At 44.2% G+C, this 15106-nt stretch overlaps 1 protein-coding gene across 2 annotated transcripts in view; it reads right to left on the bottom strand.

The window, feature by feature from the left end:
• Positions 1 to 4056: 4056 nt before the first annotated feature.
• The window catches only part of c24h8orf74 (chromosome 24 C8orf74 homolog), a 66962-nt gene continuing 55912 nt past the window's right edge, over positions 4057 to 15106 (bottom strand). For both annotated transcript variants that reach the window (XR_007032461.1, XR_007032462.1), the window contains 2 exons: positions 5503 to 5585; positions 4057 to 5267 (listed from right to left, as the gene is read on the bottom strand). The gene's annotated coding sequence lies outside the window, so the exon portion shown is untranslated. The remainder of the gene's footprint in view (positions 5268 to 5502; positions 5586 to 15106) is intronic.

Here is a 15106-nt window from a genome sequence, read left to right as displayed (position 1 = left end):
AAACATCAAGGCATCGATTTTTATCTTTTTGGAACGGGAGGAGCTGACATAACCTCAATCAGCCCTCCAGTCTGAACCTCTTCACTCTCGGGGTATTTCACGGCAGCCTTATCTCCGGCTGATGACATTGTTTCAGTCACTTCACTTTTCCCCCAGATTTACATTGTGCTGAATTGTCAGCGAGGGAATCGCTAACTCCGAAGGCAAGCAAGCCTCTTTCTGCTCTGACAAAGACAGATTTGCTCCGTCCTCTCTCGCTGTCGCACGCCACACAAAGCCGCGGCGTTGTGACTAATCGGCTGCTACATCGTCTGAATTTTAGTGACATCTGATGCACTGCCTGCTCATCAGGAGCTCGTACCTGAGCAGCGGCGGAATAACAAAGCGTTTAGTTAAGTCGCAGAACGTTTCTCTCCCCCCACCGCTGAAAGCGCCCTGAATCTTTTGTGCGGATAAGAGCATCAGATAAATCCCTGAAACTGCAGTCAGAACAAAAAAAAATGACTCCGACATGGATGACGACTCAAAGTGGAATCGAAGTCTGACTTCAATACAACAACACAGTTCAGCTTTCCAGGTCAGCCAACTTCAAGCGATCACAGATGAATCTAAGGAGGGATGGCTTTTAGAGAACAAAAGCACTCTGCCTCGCACGCTAACAGCTAACAGGACCTTTTCAATACCAATACCAAGTCCTGCCCTTCTTCCTTTATCCACTTATGCATTTTACGCCCTAAATACAAGACGTTTTGATTTAAAAAAAAGGAGATTTTGATCATTTCTTTGTAGCTGGTCACTTTTAAGTTTCCAAAATATGTGAAAATGCAATAATAAATAACAAGAGAAGACATTTAAGGAACGTAAACCTATAGAGTGTGGATACCCAACCCAAACTGGGATGTCGTTATTGAGGTGGATCACAACTGCAGCTGAAACTATGAGATCTGATCAACTGCGTGGACAGTAAAAATGTTATGGACCACAACGAAATAGTGCTGCACACACCACAAGTTAGAGATCTCTAACGTTATTATAAGAAGTTGAAAAGCTAATTAGTTTCACCATGAAACTGTGGCAGGTTTGGTTTAGTTAGAATATGGCGGTCACAGTGTCGCTTACCAACGCTGTGGCTACCTACTGGATTTTCTACGCTGCGTGTGTGCAGTGTATTCTGGGAAAACATCGGGCTCAGGTCAGGTTGGGACAGAAAAACTGAATGGCCTGTCGGGTTCGGGTCGGGCTCGGCTAAATGTTCTCTCGGGCTCGGACAGATAATCGCATCCCGAGCCGCACGCTAATCTGTTTGGATGGTTTTCCTCCGCGGCTAAACATCAGAGCAAAAATTGACATGTAAACATTTTTCATTATATTAAACCAAACGCCTTCATGCCCTGTTACAATCACTTCATCTTCTCCTCTCCTGTCCTCCAGGATGGTGTGATGCACGCACACCTCCTCACATCCCAGAGAAATCCCCTGTAGTCCTGCATTAGGTTGAGTTGCCACGCTTGCAAAAAGAAAAAAAATCAGAATTATAAATAAATAAAAAAAAAGGTAATGATGCTATTATCATGCTCTCTTACTATCCTGAGCGCCGCGCCTCACCTTTCTATTTGAATAATGATTTATAATCATATTAGTTCTCTCCGGAGCCCTGCTCTGGAAAAGTAAAAAGCTATTATCCAGTTGTCAGCTTCCAGGAGACGCCCTGGGAGATGGAGCGGCGATGCTGACACACTGTAGCTGCACACACACACACACACACACAAGTAGAAACACACTCAGGAGCATGCATATATGCACACGCTGTGCTATTCTGCAACACACAGAGTCACTAGTGCACATCCACATTAGCCTGCACATGCAGTCTTACACAGACACATGCACATAAAAAAAAATAAAAAAACAGCGATTTGAAGCACAAGCTGCTTGGAAATTGTTGTGTTTGGTTAACCTTGCTGGGTGTGCCAGGCGGGTGGGGTTAACTGCAGGAAAATCACCTGTCAGTCACTGACTGGGTTCAGAATACTGACTTCAAAACATGCCCCATGCGTCAGAAACTCAAATTTAGCATTAAAATGAGCTGAGAGACATAAAACTGAACAGATTTTTAAAGTAATTAAAGCGAAGATGTGCATTTAGATAAAAACTGCAATTATCAACATTTATTTTGGGTATAAGACATTTTTCCAGCCTCATGCATTTCACCGAAGACTGAGAAAAACATATCAGACCCAAATGACAGTGAAATATACAGTTTAAAATACATTAAAGTAAAAAAAAAAAAAAGACATGTGCGAGACAGACGTCAGCACAACAGACACTGAGACATATGTAGTCAGATAGTGAGGACGAGAGAAAATAAGATATTATGCATCACTGATCAATACTGTCACCTGCTCGGTCTAATCCTCACACACGTTCAGACGGAGTGCGATGGCGGGTTTGTATCAGGTGTGATCTGAGGAAACAGCAGACGTGTTTACATTGAGTCTTAAAAACTAATTTAGGACGGAAGCAGTTTGTCATTAAGCCATTTTTTTACGTTTCAGATTGACAGATCTGATATTGAAAAAGGAAACAACTGTGACATTCACCTGTGGGTCGGTGTGTTTTTTTGTGTGACGCTGAAAAGTGGTGGTTTCCTACAATAGGCATTTTAACACTGCTGTGGAGATTTGAGCAGATTTGAACTTATCGATGGAAGCATTTATTTATTGTTATTGTTGTAGATGGTTGAACATTTTTATTCTCTTTATTCTGTAAAATAAAAGCTCTCACATCGGCGCATATCAGCAAAAATAAACGCTGATGCTGATCAGTGTGTGAAAGCAAACTTGATATATCAGTATTAAATATGCATTTACACATAATAAAATGTATCTAAACTAAATAACTTGATGTAAAATACACTGTGCATTAGAATGAAAATTATGCTTTTTTTTTCTTTAATAGTGGAATGACTTGTCTTTCATGAATCAAACCACAACAAAAACATTTTAATGTAATTTAATGTGCATAAAAAGGAAAAATACCATACGTATAACAATGTGTACTAGATTTCTTTGTGGGATTACTTTGCATTTAGGCATCTTAAATCTTCCATAGAGAGATGCCTTTCATTTCCTTTCCACATCTTTCAGACTTGAGTTGTTTTAAATAATCCGCGATGTAAAACAGGGTTTTATTTACAGGATCACTTACTTCTCTCAGCTAAAAGTCTATTTATCATGTGTCAGAGGGATCCAGAGATCAGGAGGAGTCCGGTATCTGGATCATTTTCACCCCGTCTGACACAAAATCCCGTCTGCAACTGCACAAGGCTGCTAAATAGGTAACATCCATAAAAACGTCAAGCGGAGGTTTTTGTTTCGCTGCAGGACGGGACGGAGTGAGACCTCCTCCGGGTCTATTTCTGTGGATGAGATCTGAGAAGGAGGCGCACACATAAATATCAAAACACCCTTTTCCTCCGTCTCGATCCATCTATCAGTCTCTCACACCTACACACACACACACACACACACACAAGCTGCTTACAGACATCTAATCTGGTGAGATTTACATTTGCAGGCCGTGGCGGCTGGTGTCAGGGTGTCATGTCTGCTGAATGTGATCTTCCATGTCGAGAACATTATTATCCCCGAGAGGAATTTAATACAGGAGAGGGAGCCAGGTGCCACCTTCAACAGCCCGGTCACACATGCCGAGAGGCTGGCGCTGCGGCTTTAAAGAAAAGCACGGTGGGTTGCACACAAAAACACAGCGAGCCCATTCACCGGTGGCTTTTTTTTCCCCGCAGCCACCAGTCAGCTGCGAACATGCCGGCGCTCTGACCCCGCCGCACCTCATTTCGCTGGCGCCCATTCAGGGACAATTTCTCTACAGGACCCTGGTGGCTGCGGACACAAAGAGCAGACCAGCCACCGGTAATTACACCATGCAAATGCCATTTAGGCCTTTTAATATGGCCGCTGTCGTGTCGCTTCAATTGGCCTGCCGTTTATCACCCGGCGCACACGCACATCTGTGGCGCCCAGGGGAGGGTGGGGGTGGGGGTCATCTGTTCATTCATTCATTTGGAAATTTCCTTCTTTTTTTTTTTCCTCCTGGTTAGCTTCTCCTCGTTTACTGATTTAAAATCCACTGGGTCGCAATATTTATTTTCTCTATTGTCTGTCGGCCCTGAGCACGTCAGCCCAGCCAAGCACAGCACGTTCTCCTCTGCTGTAAAACAAGAACCAACACACCAGTAGTTGGGTTTGCATGGAAAAAAAGGGAAATCATTGTGCATTTTCTGTCCATTGCTGTTGTGCAAACAGCTTCAGTCAAATCTGAAATGGTGAAAAACAACGAGGTGAAAAAAGTGTCTGAGTCATCACGTGTTAATTTGAGGGAAGTTACAGTCGCCGCTTTCCCTCAGCCGACGCTTCAGCAGACGTGTAAGTCACACGCGTCATGATATATTCACCGAGTCACTTCTGCTTCCGTCCATGCAACAACATTTCCACCTCAGCCAAGCAGTCAAAACTATTTTGCCGTATTTTTCTTTCCATTTTCCACTCGGAAATGTACGTAATGTTTCCGGAACGAGAAGTTGATCCCATCCCCGTCTCTCAGGGCCTAGTTTTAGGTAGGAGGTCAACTCAGGCTCCTCCAGCCTCCAATGTACATGCAAACACAACTCAGTGACTGATATGAACACACACTTGATTCTGAGGCTTTTCTTAGAAGTGGAAACTGAGTAGTGTTTGAAAATTGCAGCGTAATATGGATCAAAACCAATTTATTGGCCGTCTACAAACCAATTAGCTAAAAAAAGCCCACGTATGAGATGACGAGAGGAAATACAACAACAAAAGCTAACTGGATCAAATGTAAACAATGAAACCATTTGTGTTTACCAGAAGGGGACAGTGTCTCTTTGTTGCTCAAGAGCACTTCGGCACCATCGCCCTGCCTTACTTCCACCATTCACACTCTCGGATGCACCCACGTCTTCCCCCCTTTGTGGGGTGAGTGTGTGGGTGTGTGTGAGGGCGAAGCCGCCTCTGGGACAGGTAGTGACGGCCAGCTGGTTGGAACAGGTGTACAGACCGTGTGTTCCCTTCAGACTCATCCATGCACTTGGCTGCCGACCAGAGAGTGATGGGTAGAAGCCTCTCCTCTCTCCCCCCTTTCTCCCGTTCCTCTGTTTTTGTTCCTCGTGTCCGTCTCTCGGTCTTCGCAGATACCTCGGATCTCTCCCTGGCGGCCCCTCCTTTGTCCTGCATGGTCGGCAGCGGCGCGGCACACAAACACACACATGAACACGACCATGCGCGACCAGACAAACAGTGTTGGGTGTGGGAGGCTGATGGGGGGGGTAACTACGCATGAAGAAAACCCCACAGAGTGGCAGGAGGTTTGAGGTAAATCTCAATATTTCTGTTTGTCCACACGACAAGAAAAACAACACATCACAGAATCATTTAGCGGGAATAAATAAGGAGGAAAACTCACCTTTGTTCCTCGCTGGATTCCATAAAACTGATCCGCTTCTAAAGGTTTAAAGTCCACGAATCTGGATCCACGTCCCCCTCCAGCTGCAGGGAAAAAACAAAGACAGCACTTACTCATTTACTTGACACATGTTCGTCATCAAACAAAAACAAAATCCGAGCGCGGGTTTCATACGAGGTCAAAGCATCACCTCGTCTCTCGTGCAAGTCTTCCCGAGGTCGACCCTCATTTTCTTTTGAAGCACTTCCTCGGGTCGCGCGGTTACGGATGAGGTCATATCCTGTCTTTTCTGATCAGACCTGAGGGACCGGCTGCAGATGTGGGGGCTGCGAGGTCGAGCTCCTCGCGGAGAGAGATAGCGAAGGCATCTTCCTTTGACTTATTGGAAAGTTTCTCAGGGTTCGGAGGAGATTAAAGTCCTTCTCCTCTCTCCAGAGACGCTTTCAGTACAGTGACCGAAATACTCGGAGAAGCCCCCGACATCTGAAACATGTCATGAACCTGCCACGCCTGAAGTGCACCTCAGGGTTTATGAAGGGGTTTTTGAAGGGAGACCTAAAGCTCAGCTGGTAAAAACCTCTGAGGGCCTCGTGTTTTCATCTGTCCTGGTTTCTACTGGACGTTACCTCTGTTACGATCCTGAGCCGGAGCTGCTTCAACATATTGTTTTGTTTTCTGTGACGTTTCTGTTCAGTTCCTTTGAATTTCTCTGGAACATACTTATTAAATGTAGAATTTCACATTGAGTTTTAACATTTACTAGAAAAAATTAGACTTTTTGTTCACTATTACTAGATTAAAGTCGTGATTCTAGGCTATGTTTTATGTTCTTTCCACCAACTGACCAAACAACGCCTCCGCAGAATCACTGTTGTGTTCAAATTGTGTATTTGCTCCGTTTTGCCGCCATGTTAAACACGCAGGACGCCTTCTGTAACGTAGCATCGCTGCAACACGCTCGAGTGCGACACTGCGAACAAAATAATGAACAATAACCACACTCTATAAAACACATGAGCAGGAACGGCCCTGACCACAGCGGCTGTAATACCTGTCGGCTGCTTTGTCAATAACAGCGGTGGACCCCGTTAATAGAGCATTATGGGAGCCCAGGGACCAATGCTGACAGGTGATTTATGTCGCCGCTGACGACTTCGGCCCTGCGACCGAACCCTGACAAAAGAAGAGGTAGATTGGAACAAGCAGAATGATGAATAGACTACACGATCCAGAGACCCGTCTCATTAGAGAGAGGAAAAGAGAGACGGAGCTCTCGCCATTTAGCTAATGTAGCGAGTCATTGTGTGTGTGCATGTGTGTGTGTATCCATCTGCATACATATGTGTGTGTGTGTGTGTGTGAGCGCGGGGGAGACCTGAGCAGCGGCAGCTTGCTCTTGCCGCAGCAGTAGCAGGTTGGAAATTAATGACACACTAAATATATGGCGAGAGAGCTTGACCCCGCATAATGGCGACATATAGGATTAACCTTGGTTGTCACTTGGGGCCATTGTGAGCCCACATGCTGCTGTAAGTGCACGGGCGGATGCAGAGCCCAGCAGGTATCTGTGCTGCTGGAAAACATGCTGATTTATTTTTTCTCTCACTGCTTCGGGGGGATAAAGCGCTGCGTTTAGGATTAGACGATTCAAAGTTTGCTTTTTAATAAATAAGCGAGGGATCAGAGAGTAGAGGAGAAAGGAAAGCGTGGTGGATTAGAGGAGATGGGTTTCGACAAAAAAAAAGGAGGCGTCCTGGATCCTTGAGGACACGAGGAGATGTTGTGTCCTCTTGTGTCCTCTTGAAGCTTCTCAGCATTTTATGACATTTTATGAGCAGCCCTTTATATAACGCTAGTCTTCTTATGTAGGCCTCTGTAACTCCCTATGCTCATAAACCTACGAGCTAGTTTTGCACTAGCGTTGTCTTGGCTAGTAAAAGCCTGTAGATCTGAATACTCCACCATCACCACTTTGAGCTAAATGCTAATATCAGCACACTGTGACAATGCTAACTAGCGTCGGACTCATTTATTAGCTAAGAGGTTGTCAGCTGATAATTCTGGGCTACATGAGCTTTTCATAGACGTGTGTGTATTTGCGTTTATTCGCAAATTTGAAAACTTAAATTTCAGTTTGTCGATTTGAAAACTTGTATTTTACGGAATAATCAACGCGGAAAAGATGCACATTAATGTTTGTATTTCACGTTTATTTTTAATTCAAGTTCTATATATTATTTTTAGTTATTTATAATAAAGCTAATGGTCAAACTGCAAAATATCAAGCCGAGATAACATTTCCGGTTTGATAACAACATCTCAGGAATAATTGCAGAATTTCTTTTATAATAACTAATATATATCGTCCAAATATATCAGTTACAGAAATGCTCTACTGCCAAATATTGATTGCCGAAAAATCTATACCTGACCGGCTCTAATGCTAACTTTCTCATTTGAGTAAATCGCAGTAAAAGACAAAGTACAGCTCAGCGTGATGGGATATGATAGTATTCATCCTCCGGGGAGTATAAATTTACTTTACAAATATTTTATAGCCGTCCAACAAGCAGTTGCCGAGACATTTCAGTCCTTCCACACGGCCACATCGCTGCTAGCAGGGCTGAATAGAAAATTAGAGGAGCTGCCCTGTTGTGTCAGAAGTCAGCACATTCACTCCTGAACACCACCCCGGCTGCTTTTATTGCCATGATGGATTTCCCATTTAGCTTGACCTTATATTCATTAAAAGAGGATTTAAGCCCGTTAGAGGAAGGAGAAGAGAGAGGCCCCTTGGGGACCGTGTTTGCTCTGCTGGGCCCCCCGCCTGCGACACACACTTTCTCTCTCACACACACACACACACACACACACACACCACACACACACACAGGCTGCTCCCCTCGGCCTATAACTCTCTCTCTCAGACAGGGCTTGTTAGGTGCGGAGGGCCGGGGAGGAGGAGGGTCCAGGTTTTATTAGTGGCAGCAGCTGCACTCCTCTCCGGCTCTATAAAAGGTGATTACTGCTGGTGGTAACAAGCTAATTGATTGCTAATTAGGCGGATCGGCTCTCTAAGTGCCGTCCCGTTTGTTGACAGATGTGGAGGGAGAAGGTGGAACTGCTCGTGGGCGAGTTTAAGACAAAAAAATGTGGAGTTTCGCAGAGAAACGCTCAGAAACACGCAGATTTAAGCGGAATCCCGAGTGGTGGAGGTCAAACGCTATTGGATGGTGCCAAGGCAAAAAAGCATGATTGATTCGGCGAGGGCTTGCAGTCGGAGAGGAAATGAGGGATGAATGGGGGCGGCGCATTGGTCTGTCGGCGCACTCTGGGGACCGACGGGCCCCCGTATGCACGTTCATATGGAAATGAGGGGCCAGGCGGACACAGAGGGGAAAGACACAGAGAGACAGAGAGAGAGAGAGAGAGAGAGAGAGAGAGAGAGAGAGAGAGAGAGAGAGCAGGAGGGTGTATGCGAGGCGGAGAATGAAATGGGAGAGAGAGAGAGAGAAGAAGAGGTTCAGCTCATCAGGAGGCACGACAGCAGGAAAACAGACCGACGGAGGAGGGGGGGGGGCCGAAACCAAATCTGGTGGTGGGAAATTTGAAAGAAGCAAAAAGCTGCAATGTTTTTAACGTCCTGTCCACATCAAAGCCCACTACCTGGTTTCCTGTCGGTGGGGTCGTGATCACATGTCCCTTTATTTTTTACCTCAAAGAGGCCGAGCACAGATAAATGTAAACAGAGACTGAAGAGAGTCCTGCTCCGACTGCTGGGAAAATAAATCTGACACTTCAGAATCAGAGACTTCAGTTCAATCACTTCTTAAATCTGTGATGTTTTCACTATTTAGTTTTTTATTACAATCTTTTAAATCCGATTTGTGTTTTTTATTGTCACGTGTTCCACATATTTCTCATCTTGATGCCTTTTAAGTAGAAAATAAACCACTTTGAATTTTTACAATTATTTTGTCGTTTATTAGCTTTTGATTTTCTTACAAAACTGTGAATTATTTGTTTATCTCACTCTTAATAATATTTATTGATTTTGGGGATTTTTGACATTTTATTTGATTCACCTTGATTTTATATAAAAGTTGTTTTTTATTTCCTGTTCATTTTTAAATATAAAGCACTTACTACCTTTGTTTTTTTAATTGCTGTAAATTACATTTCTTATTTTACAGAAGGAAAGAAATTGCAAAAATTGTGCTGATAGTTAAATGTTTCCATTTTTAGATCAGTTTTACATTAACAGTTAAAAGTTAGATTTGAGAGGTTATTCAGTTTGGTTTATTTTATAAGAAGAAATTACATTTCAATAAAATTGTAATATACTTAAAATATAGATATTGTTGAAAATAAAATAAATAAAAAATAAAATAAATATACTAGTTTTCCATTTCAATCACCATCTCATGCAGTTAAATGTGTTTTGTTGAATATTAAACAAGGGTTATTACAGTAATTATTGTCATTTTGTTACACAGACAGAAATAATTAGAGGAAAAACTAAATAAAGTCGTCAAAACAGTGTCACCGTGTGTTGGTGTTGATTTAATAACTTTATGGAACTGTACAGGAGAAATAAACAATATCCTTCAAAGTATGTTCCCTTATTTATCCATAAAAACTGTGCCTGTGAAGGCCACGGCGTCATTTTCATACACAAACCGCTCAGTGACCCTGGTTCTCCGCTCACTTCTCCACCTTTCATTTATCACCCGTCTGTGTAAGTTTAGCACTGAGCTCGACCTGAGGGCCCTGCTGCATGATTCTCCATCACTGCTTCCGTAGCAGGGGAAACACAGCCGGCGGGCCTCTAGAGTTTCCTCTCTGATGGCATTTGACGGGCCCATTTTACGCCCGCCTGCTGGCTTGTCACAGTGGGTGGCGGGGACAACCACACCAGTTGTTTGGCAATTTACAGCCCTCGGGGTGAAAGGTTTATTGGAGCAGACTAGTTAGTACAGGGCTAAAATAAGGATTTGGAGAAGGCGGGGGGTCTCTGCAGAAATCCTCCCCACCTGCCTCGAACCTCTCGCTGAAAAACACACACACACACTGTACATGTGTACGGCCTTTTCCACACTGGTATGTACATTCATGGACACATCTGTTTGTGTCCGTCTGCCTTTGTCCCGTCCGCTCCCACAGAGTCACTTAAGGGATAAAAAACCGAAGCCTCTCGGAACACATTTGTTTTCTAAATTTGTTGCGTCTGTAAATCGGGATTGTTTCGAGGTCCACGCGTCGCCTTGAAATAATCCCCGTAATTCTCATTGTGGCGAGGTTGGAAGTTTAACTTGTTTTTCCTTTCAGTTAGCTTATCTTAGCATAGACACCGAAAACACGGCTTGCACAGCTTTGTCCATATGTTAAAAATATATAGACTATATGTAGCCACGTGTTAAACACATGAATATAAAACTCTCAGCAAGAAAGTAAAACTATTTTCCAAAATGTTGAAGTACTCCTTCAAAATATGGTGTTGGGTGAATTTGATTTTTAAAATCTATTGATGCACAGGTTATAAAATGGAGGATAAATTATGGGTTAAACCTGCTACATTGCTCCATGTGTAAATCGCAAGAAGCTAAATAGAAAGGCCAACATTCAAAGTCCCAGTATCTATTATTATGGGTTGCTCAAGTCAAAATTGCCGTTTGTCCAACGGTCCTTGAAGGCAGCGTTATTGCTTTGCCCTCACATCCCAGATAAGGCGACATGTGACCTATTTGACCTTGATCAGCCCTTTCCTGTTGTGTCGGGACCGTCTTCAGACCACCAGACAAGGTCGACCACCTCGCACCCCCTCCTCCTCCACATCCCTTCTGTACCCCTTTCCCTCTCTTCCCCGTCTCTCTCTCCATCTTATTTTAGTTTTTTGTTTTTTCTGTTGTTGTTCCCTGCATGGAACATCGTCGTCTCGACACAGCGGGTGAAAGGAGATGAGCCGCGAGCGCTCGCTCTTCCTTTTGTCCGGCGGACGCCCCCCTCCTCCTCCGACCTCTCGCTCCCTCCGTCTGCACTCCATTGTGGGGGAACAATACGGTGCCACTGCCTCTTCCTAAACATGTTGGGGTATTAAAATCACCCTCAATATGAGCCACAGGGGTTGATGGGGCTGTGTAAGGGGGGGGGGCAGAGCGAGAACCGTCATGCCAACACACACACACACACACACACACACACACACACACACACACACACACACACACACACACACACACACACTTTGACCTATGGAGGGAGAACCCATTTGTGTCAATCAGGAGGAGTTCAAAAGACAGGAAATATTCCTTCACACACGCACACACACACACACACACACACACACACACACACACACACACACACACACACACACACACACACACACACACACACACACACACACACACACACACACACACTCAGAGCAGAGCTAAACTTGGCTGCACACAGAGCGTCAAAGATGTGTCAGTCAAAACACATGGCAACCAGGGGCCTTTCAGGGTGTGTGTGTCTGTGTGTGCATGTGTATGTGTGTGTGTGTGTGTGTGTGTGCATGTGTGTGTGTGTGTGCGTCTGGGGGTCAAGTTCCTGTGAAAACACTGATCCCACCCAGAGATCCTCAGCAGGCCCGCCCACCCCCGCCCAGACCCACAGACGAAGCCGGATCCCTCTCGCACTTCCATCCTTGCCTCATCCTCTGATGTGACTAAACACAGCGTTGCCATGGGGACCACGGATTCACGCTGTGATCATTGTCGAACATTTATCCGCCCCGATCGCATGTTGTATGGCCGCTGCTGTCCACGTCTGTGGTGCCACGGCTTTTGACGGTTTATTGGACTGGGCAGGTGAAAATGGTTTTTCGCCAGCTTGTGATATCTTAGCTGAAATATATTTTTTTGCCATATTGTGACATGGTTTTGATTTTATGACGCATTAGGGTCAAACTGAAGAAGCAGCAGCGAGAGCTCGTGCTTTCATAATATTACGACTTAATTCTCAAAAGCCCAGATTTAACGACCTAACTATATTTGACTGTTGTTGATATTTATTAGAGCTGCAACAAAAGATTAATTGTCATTCGCTATTAATCCGCTAATTGTCAATTAAAGGGTTACTCCACCAATTTACACACATCAAAGCCTAATTACATGTGTATGGGTGTGTGAAAAAAAGTTGTATAAAGCTCTTTAGCCTCCAGATGGAGATGTCACATGAGTCAACCTCAGTTTGTATTCGAGCAGCAGCCTTTTTAATCTGTTTCGTGTATAAAATACGAGATATTAAATTTTCTGCCAAAGTTTACAAAGAAAATAATCAATTTTATCAATCAATCAATTTACTATTCCAGCTATAAATCTAAAATTTTTAATACACCCCACTAATCATTAGAAAATCAATTATCGTTTGACAGACCCAAAAACAAAACTACACAGCTTTACGTTTACACTCAAAGTGGGCGGGCTCACGGTTCTGATTGGACCGTTGGGTGTCACTCAAATCTGGCCACTCCGAGTCTCTGATGCTGCACAAACGTGTTCGGCACAAAAATGCCTCCACACACAAAGACACACACTCTGATACGTCCCTGCGCTTGTCTGCTTATTGTGCTCTAAAGCCAACACACACACACACACACACACACACACACACACACACACACACACACACACACACACACACACACACACACACACACACACACACACACACACACACACACACACACAGAGGAAAGATTATTTATTCAGTCGCTCTTGAAGCCTCCTCTGCAGTGACCCAAGCAGACAATAAAGCCTCTCCACAATGGAAATGTTAATTTCCTCATTATCAGCCCTCTTAATTATTTGTTGTGACAGATAATTGCATGCAGGGCGTTTGATATCAGCAATAACCCTCTGCCTGCGTTGTCAAGGGGGCCTTGTCGCCTCTCCCGCCCCCGAGCGTCGCTTTTCACCGAGACAAAGAGTGGGGAGCGTGCGCACGTAACCTTTTCTAAGCTCTGTGCCTCCTCTCCCTCGCCACAATAGGAATAAATATTATAGATTAATTAATCCGTGCTGATTATAATTTAATCACTTTGCCTCCCGGGGTCACTGTATTATTATCCCACTTAGTACGTGACTTGTACACACACACACACACACACACACACACACACACACACACACACACACACACACACACACACACACACACACACACACACACACACACACACACACACACACACACACACACACACAGAAAGCAATGGCATTATTCCAAACCCTGACTGAGGTGTAGAGGCTTCTCTGCCACTTTACTGACTTATTAATTACCACTAACATTGCGTTACAAGGCTTTTGGCGCTTTTGGTGAGTTTACACACTCGCACATGCAGCACACGTGCACTTGGGTGGAAAATGTGCACACACACCGCACACGAGTACGGTTTAGATTTAAAAAAGCCGAGTTGTGTTTAAATTCTCACCTTGGAGAATATTTTTAAATAAAAAAACAGAGGTGGTCCAATATCACGTTTCTCTTTCCGATAACCGATTCCAGAACCTGCACTTTGTGTATTGGCCGATACCAATCCAGTACCAGCGCCTTTAAAAATAGATACCAACTAATATAATGTATTATAATGTATATAAATAAATTGTGAAAATTGGCTTCATTGGCTTGAGTTAGATCCTCGTCGCCCATTGGATTCCAACAGATTTCACCCTTTTTAAAAAGTTTCCTCAAGATCCACACGAGGGAAATTACAGTTTTTCCTCCTGTTCTGGAGTCAAATTCGTGGCCGTGTCCCTTTAAAACTCTCGGCAAAGACACAAATGTCACATTATCATTCTAATTTTTCTCATTTAGAAACATCAAACTGTCCAAACCCTCTCGCTCCTCTACATCAGATCTGGCTCCTGCTCGGCACAAATCTACATGTGATACAGACTGAGGACTTGGCAAAGTCAGGTCGGCTGCGATTCAAAGTCATTTAGGAAGTCGGATGGCGGGACACAAAACAAAACACACAAAAACAGACTCACTGCGTAAACAAAGCGACAAAGCAGCAAACTGACTGAAGGACGACTCAACACTTTACTGACACAGGAACAAGTGCAGCGACAAACACACTCTGGAGTCGCGAGGAAGTGCCGAGTCAAAACACCAATTTCATGTCCTGTCGAGTCTAATTTGCTGCGCACAACAAACTGTGGGGGAGACATGTTTGGGGAAAAGATCGGGGGATGGAATGAAGCTATTTCTGCACAAGTACAGCACTTAAATAAGAAAATACAACACTGCTGCAGTCGGCCTATTTCCCTGTCCTTTGTTTACATACTTTTACACGTCTGTTTGAATCTGCACGACACGATTATTTCTGCGTTTTCAGCAGGTCGACTGTTCAGGGATCAAACTACCTGGCTAATTATTAAATTACTTCATATGTACTTTATTTCCGGAGTGAGGTACACACTGATTTGTGTGCGTGTGTGTGTGTGTGTGGGCTCGAGAGCAAAACACACATTCCAACCCTCTCCCCAAATGTCCATATGAGGTAACTTGAGCTCCGTGTACAGGTGCAGCGTGCAAGGTGTTCAGGCTCCTTCTGTGA

The sequence above is a fragment of the Hippoglossus stenolepis genome, chromosome 24, assembly GCF_022539355.2.
Source record: "Hippoglossus stenolepis isolate QCI-W04-F060 chromosome 24, HSTE1.2, whole genome shotgun sequence".
Lineage (NCBI taxonomy): Eukaryota > Metazoa > Chordata > Actinopteri > Pleuronectiformes > Pleuronectidae > Hippoglossus > Hippoglossus stenolepis.
Note: the sequence above shows the minus strand (reverse complement) of the source record. Positions and strands in the feature narration are given on the sequence as shown.